Source organism: Poromitra crassiceps (genome assembly GCF_964638095.1).
Source record: "Poromitra crassiceps genome assembly, chromosome: 21".
Lineage (NCBI taxonomy): Eukaryota > Metazoa > Chordata > Actinopteri > Beryciformes > Melamphaidae > Poromitra > Poromitra crassiceps.
The window spans coordinates 24617198-24624697 of record NC_139638.1 but is presented as its reverse complement, the minus strand read 5'-3'; the positions used below and the strand labels follow the sequence as shown (position 1 = coordinate 24624697).

At 45.4% G+C, this 7500-nt stretch overlaps 1 protein-coding gene across 1 annotated transcript in view; it reads left to right on the top strand.

The window, feature by feature from the left end:
* pappaa (pregnancy-associated plasma protein A, pappalysin 1a) overlaps positions 1–7500 on the top strand; it is a gene marked incomplete at both ends in the record, with an annotated part of 178087 nt that overhangs the window by 22233 nt on the left and 148354 nt on the right.

Below are 7500 nucleotides of genomic sequence, written 5' to 3'. Positions count from 1 at the left end.
CCTGCTTCCTCCTAGTTCCTGCTTCCTCCTAGTTCCTGCTTCCTCCTACTTCCTGCTTCCTCCTAGTTCCTGCTTCCTCCTAGTTCCTGCATCCTCCTAGTTCCTGCTTCCTCCTAGTTCCTGCTTCCTCCTAGTCCCTGCTTCCTCCTACTTCCTGCATCCTCCTACTTCCTGCATCCTCCTACTTCCTGCATCCTCCTAGTTCCTGCTTCCTCCTAGTTCCTGCTTCCTCCTAGTTCCTGCATCCTCCTAGTTCCTGCTTCCTCCTAGTTCCTGCTTCCTCCTACTTCCTGCATCCTCCTACTTCCTGCATCCTCCTACTTCCTGCATCCTCCTAGTTCCTGCTTCCTCCTAGTTCCTGCATCATCCTACTTCCTGCATCCTCCTACTTCCTGCATCCTCCTACTTCCTGCATCCTCCTAGTTCCTGCTTCCTCCTAGTTCCTGCATCCTCCTACTTCCTGCATCCTCCTACTTCCTGCATCCTCCTAGTTCCTGCTTCCTCCTAGTTCCTGTTTCCTCCTAGTTCCTGCTTCCTCCTACTTCCTGCTTCCTCCTAGTTCCTGCTTCCTCCTAGTTCCTGCTTCCTCCTAGTTCCTGCATCATCCTAGTTCCTGCTTCCTCCTAGTTCCTGCTTCCTCCTAGTTCCTGCATCCTCCTAGTTCCTGCTTCCTCCTAGTTCCTGCTTCCTCCTAGTTCCTGCTTCCTCCTAGTTCCTGCTTCCTCCTAGTTCCTGCTTCCTCCTAGTTCCTGCTTCCTCCTAGTTCCTGCTTCCTCCTAGTTCCTGCATCATCCTAGTTCCTGCTTCCTCCTAGTTCCTGCTTCCTCCTAGTTCCTGCATCCTCCTAGTTCCTGCTTCCTCCTAGTTCCTGCTTCCTCCTAGTTCCTGCTTCCTCCTAGTTCCTGCTTCCTCCTAGTTCCTGCTTCCTCCTAGTTCCTGCTTCCTCCTAGTTCCTGCTTCCTCCTAGTTCCTGCTTCCTCCTAGTTCCTGCTTCCTCCTATAGTTCCTGCTTCCTCCTAGTTCCTGCTTCCTCCTAGTTCCTGCTTCCTCCTAGTTCCTCCTTCCTCCTAGTTCCTGCTTCCTCCTAGTTCCTGCTTCCTCCTAGTTCCTGCTTCCTCCTAGTTCCTACAGTGGCTACTGACCTCAAGTGCCCTGCCAATTGTTTACTAGCATGATCAGGCCCGCAATTAGAAAATAGTGTGAAATCTGGAACACACAAATATACACACACACGTCGTGCGCGTGCGTGTGTGTGAGCACATACACACACACACACACACACACACACACACACACACACATAGAGAGAGCGAGAGAGGGCCTTTTTTCATCTGGCCATGCGGAGACGGTCTGTTTTCACTCTAAGCGCCCCGTGTGCGTCCATCTATCCATCCATCCAGTCACATCTGATGCACATTGTGTTTTTATAGCAAGGCTCAGGGCATTAGATATAATTCAACTCAGATTAGTTAAGCTTTGGCCCGACAGTAGTAAACTGCTTTTATCCATCACGGGCTGATCTCAGCATCAAACCCCCATGACCCTCCCCCCACCCCCCCACCCCCCATGCACATCCAAAAAAGCTGGACAAATATTTTCTGAGGAAATAATGAAATTCCTGACATTATTAGGAAGAGGGACCTCATATCATCTGGTCTCTCTCTCTCTCTCTCCTTCCTTAGACCTGGCCCCATCGAGTACCCCCACAACCATAGCCTCGGAAAGACATTGCTACAAGGAAACCCTTTATCCAAAACTTAAGGTTATGAATATAACCCTGGTTCCATGAGTAATATGTCATGAAGTGTTTCGCTTATGGGCGACATCTCATGTTACCCTGGCCAGAACTCACATCTCACTCCGTGCACCAGGGGTAGTGTATCGCGCTATAATACAGTATATAAAAAATTAAAATAAACATCATTATGAGAAGCCATCTCTTCTCGCCTACCCGGCAAGTCTGGCGAAATGCTTCGCTACATATTACTCATAAAACCCGGGTTATATTCATGAGCTTAAGTAATATTTAAGCAATAGATTGCGACAGATCGTGGTATATGCTCATTATATCACACCTAAGGGTCGTCCCTCTGCGTCCGTGATCGGCAAGCTGCGCAATCACTAGACAGGTGACCTGTCAATCAACCCCCAAAACATAGTATTTTCTATTGTCTATTTCAGTGTTTTCCAAACTTTTTTTTTTATGGCGACCCACTTTAAAAAAATGACAAACCATCGCGACCCAATTCACAAGAGGTCTTCCCTTATCAATTACATTTTTTTAACGGTAAAAGTCTGTCTATTTCTTTATTTTGGTAATGTGTGTTTGAGAAAGAGAGAGAGCATAGGCGCTGCGCTGTCCGTGGTACTGAAAGGAAGAGAGATAATAGGGGCCTGTGTGTGTGTGACTGTGTGTGTGTGTGTGTGGGCGTGCGTGCGTGCGCGTGTGTGTGTGTGTGTGTGTGTGTGTGTGTGTGCGTGTGTGTGTGTGTGTAAAGCCCTTTTTCCACATGCGTACCGGAAAATTACCTGTAAGTCAATATCGGACATTTCCCGGAATTTCCCCCTACACCTGAGCACTCGCATGTGGGAATCTAGTCGTCAAATAGCCGGTATGTTGGGGGGTGGGGTGAGGGGGAGCGGGCGGGGGGCGGCGGGCGGAGGAGAGTGGCCTGGGGTCATGACGTATAAACTGTGCTGCAGGCCACTGAGGCCAGTCAGAAAAAAAGCCGGCGTCCACTCTTTTGATAATATTGCTGACGCGCTTTTTCCTCAAACGTAGACAGCGACGCAGACAAATTAAGGCGAAAATGGAAAGGGATATACGTGCGAACAGAAACAGATTCATGTTCGCAGTCTTCTCCGCTCAACATCGTGCAGAATAGGAAGATAGACTAAACCGGGGACAGATGATGACAGTGTTAAGTACCTCTGCGCTGCTGCGTGAGACTAGAGCCGTCTGGAAGCGAGAGAGACCAGGAGGGAATTTATTTTGGGAAGATGCTCTGAACAATTTTGACGACGTGGAATGGAAGCGTCATTTTCGCATGTCCCGGTCTACGTTCGACTACATGCTGAGTCTGGTCCGACCCGCACTAACACGCAAGATCACCCGGTGGCGAAAACCACTGGAAGCGCGTTTGCGACTGGCAATAGTGCTTTGGTGGTACGCAACACCAGGGGAATATCGAACAATCAGTTGTGTATTTGGTGTTGGACTGTCTACTGTGTGCTACAACACCACCTGAGACAACGCCCACTGATAGTGGGAAATGACTGGACCCGTTTTACACTTGTGTCCGTTATCGCGCATACCGCTCTTCTGACTGGCTCGAAACTGGTGAAATGTCCACGATGACGGGGTCGCGCTTATACCGGAACAACAACTTTCACACATGAAGGCATTAGACCACGTTCTGGTCATTTAGCGGTACAAAGCGCATGTGGGAAAACGGCTTAAGAGAGAGAAAAAGAGAGAGAGAGAAAACTGTTGGATGCAGTGGGTGTGTCATTGTTTGGCAAATGGGCATCATAGGCCTATTAGGCTATTACTAGTTTTTGACTTGGATTGGGGGGGGGGGGATGTAATGTTGCCAACCCTAGCTCCAGGTGAGTTGCTAACTAGCGGCCGGCGATGGAAGCTAATCCTTCTGTAGACATTTAAGCTAGCTAGCCCCTGGCGCGAGATATGCTTTCAGGGCGAGAAGAGATTACTTCCTGCTTCAGCATGCGTAACAGAGATTTTCATCCACCATTTATTTTCCCATAGGGATTTCATAAAATGCTTATAAAAATAATTTTACGATTCAGCTATATTTAAAAACAGGAGACTCGAGAGACCATAGAACATTTCACTCGGACCAAAAAAACAAACAAAACAACAACATCGAAACAATATTATTTTTAAATTGCATTTTTTTTACGTTTGCACACACACACATTACCGGAAGTAACGTGACCGACTGTCTCTATGTTCTGTGGTCTCTCCTGTTTCTAAATATAGCTGAATTGTTTGGTTTGACTAAGTAAAACTATTTTTATAAGCATATTTTTTACAAGAAATTTCTATGGGAAAATAAATGGCAGATGGAAATCTCTTGGTACGCATGCTGAAGCAGGAAGTGGCGTCGACTTTGGCTCGAGTTGTATAAATAATTAAAGACTAAGTAAAATATCTGAGTAGTTAATTTGCAGAAACGGATAAGCCATTAAACAACACCAGAAGTCGATTCTGCTGCTTTTGCTGGTGGAGATGAGTGTAATGAGTTCAGTCTGATATCACAAGTTGTGGGCAAAGCAAAGTTAAAAACAGCACAGGTGTGTTTCTCTGAAGTAACTGCCTGAGTACGGCCGACCAGAGCTGAGAGACAACATAATGCGAGTGTGACCTAGCTATATTTATATAGCTATATAGCTATATTTATATAGCTAGCTAACAACTGTTGTTATTGTTGTGAGTAACATTAGCTTGGTTTTGGCTGGCTCTGTGTGCCGAAGGTCTCTGTCTTTCTCTCTGAACCGGTGCTTAACATTTGGCAAGCTATCTAGCGAAGCTAAAGTGAGGTGTTTTTTAACCATTTGAAGATGATAGCCTACTGTTAGCAGTGTCAGCTGAGCACAGCAGAGCAGCAGCAACAGGTAGGATGCCAAAGCATGTGACTGGCTTTAGTGGCTTATTTGTAATTTTGTGTTGTGTTGTGTTGTGTTCTTTGGGTTCTTAATGTAGCACTGAGAATCAAGCGTCACAATACAAAGAAAATACTGCACATAAACTATGTTAAATTGCAGAAAATGGTGTATAAAATAAATAAATATAATATGATTAAAAAATCAAAATAAATCTGGGTCCCCTAGCAACCCCCCCCCCCCCCCCCCCCCCCCCCCCCCCACAACCGCAATCCCCAACACACACATATGCGCGCACACACACACACACATTTACGCAAAGTTAGGCGCCCATGACCTTATCCAGTGCAGGCCCAGAGCTGTGGTTATGGAATTATTATTATTGTTAGGACAATTCCAGTTATTTTCAATCTGGGCTTTATTTTCCTAGTTTCTGCCATTGTGACGATTGATTGTGTTCAAAAGTTAGTCACTTATTTCACTGTAGAACTTTATGTAAGCTGCAGTTGGCTGGAGCGCTGCTCTCCAATACAAACTCCAACTCCAACAGTTGAACCCAACGACAAGCCATTAAAACACGTCCTTGCAACATAATAACACACAGAGTATTAAAACACGTCCTTGCAACATAATAACACACAGAGTATTAAAACATGTCCTTTCACTGGGGAGTTGAGCAGTCTTCTTGTGTGTATTGGAGAGCAGCGCTACCGGCAACCTGGAGGGACATAAAGCCCTACAGTGTTGACATGTTCAACACAAATCAATCGTCATGATGTCTAAAACTAGGAAAATAAGGCCCAGGTTGAAAATGATCCTTTAATGGGGGGAGTGATTTGGTGGTTATGGTTCTATCTATCTATCTATCTATCTATCTATCTATCTATCTATCTATCTATCTATCTATCTATCTATCTATCTACAGTATCTATCTATCTATCTATCTATCTATCTATCTATCTATCTATCTATCTATCTATCTACAGTATCTATCTATCTATCTATCTATCTATCTATCTATCTATCTACAGTATCTATCTATCTATCTATCTATCTATCTATCTATCCATCTATCTATCTATCTATCTATATGTTTCAACCTCCTCCCTCCATCATCCTGCTTTTCACCGCTTCCGTGCCGGTGTCGGTGCAAAAATCGTTCGGCTCCAATTTCATCTCGGGCAGGCATTTGATTGGCTGTATACGTCGTGGCAGGCATTTGATTGGCTGTATACGTCGGGGCAGGGCGTTTGATTGGCTGTATACGTCGGGCACGTGGTGGGATTAACGTGGGCAAAATGGCCGACAGCTTTAGATTACGCTAACAAGCTAACGCTAAGCTACTGATGTTATCAGACACGATCGACATTAAAAATATGAATCAGGGTTAGGGGTTTGGGTTTGGGTTTGGGTTAGACCCCGTCGTGGACTCCGAGCCGAGCACTTTCCGGTAGGGCAAACAGAATCGGTAGGTCGAGTAGATCCTGTACCTACACCGATCTGAGTACCCCATTACACATTCACCTCCCACCTCCCCCCCCCCCTTCACCCTGCAACCTTGTACCTCCAGCCCATGCACAATCTGGGATCTTCTTAAAGGAGTCCTCTACAAACATTTGCTTTTGACCCTCGTGCCTACCCGTCCAGCACGGTATCTTCCATAGTGTTAGATACTGTACAGCGGGAATAGGTGTGCCATGGAGGGCTGAGGGTGCAGGTTTTCGTTGCAACCGAAAACACTAAACCAGCTGATTTCACCGAGCAGCACACCTTCTTCAACCAGAGAAGAAGAAGAACTCATCAAAACGAATGAACCGATGAAAACACGCCGCTCCGCACGGCCGTCGCCCCCCTGCTGCACGGGGTCAAGGCGTTTAGTTTGCACAGCGGTGTACAGTGCCAGGAAAGTCATGTTGTTCCAGCGTTTCAGTGTTGTTGCAGTAAATCTTGTGATCCGAGCAGCACATACAAACACAAGCCCAGCAAGTGGGTCACACAAACTGGGTCAAAACATCCGAAGGGGGTTCTCGTTTGTGATACTAGGGCCAATGTCATGTTTTGTTTCAGATGCGTTCCTGTTAATGTATCTATTGCATCTCAATTTCCAAAAGCCCTGGAATGAAATGAACTGACACTTCAACATTTGCAACAGATTATTCACTCTTCCAAGAGATGACTGAGCTTGTCGATGCTGTCCGTCTGCCAGGACCACCGGCTGGGGCTGTTAGAGAAACACTTTTTTGATGTGTTCCGAAAAATGAATGACAGTTTCACTGCTGGAATGATTATCTTGTGATTGCAATTAATAGGGCTGCTGTCAGTGTTTCCCAGGTGCCCGGCAGGACACATCTGAATGTTATGGGTGGTGGGGTGATGAATCAGAAAATCAGGGTAAATACCTGAACAATCACCGAAACCTCAGGTTGACTTTTTTTTTTTGAATCAGTTGTCAGTTTGACTTGGAATGTTTTCAGAAAAGATGCGAAAAACACATTTTGCGCCGGGGGGAACAAAAGGAAAGCTGAACCAGTGTTGCGGCAGGGACTTTTGTCCCTAGCCTCATTGCTGTGCTAACAAAATTAAATAGATTCACCTAAACCGTAAAAAAAAAAATAGGATAATTTAATTATTTGTTTTGAAGATAGAGAATCTGAATAATGTAAATGCTTGTTCATATATGAGATATTCTATCATTAAAAGAATACATTTTATTCACCCCCGAATTATGGGCTACTACTTGTGACTTCTGGAAACCAATATCATCTAACTATATATATATATATATATATATATCATCTATATGGGCTCTGTTGGACCCCCTGCGCTCAGTGCCTTGTACCATCTTATGGTGACCCTGGCAATCACAGGTGTAAC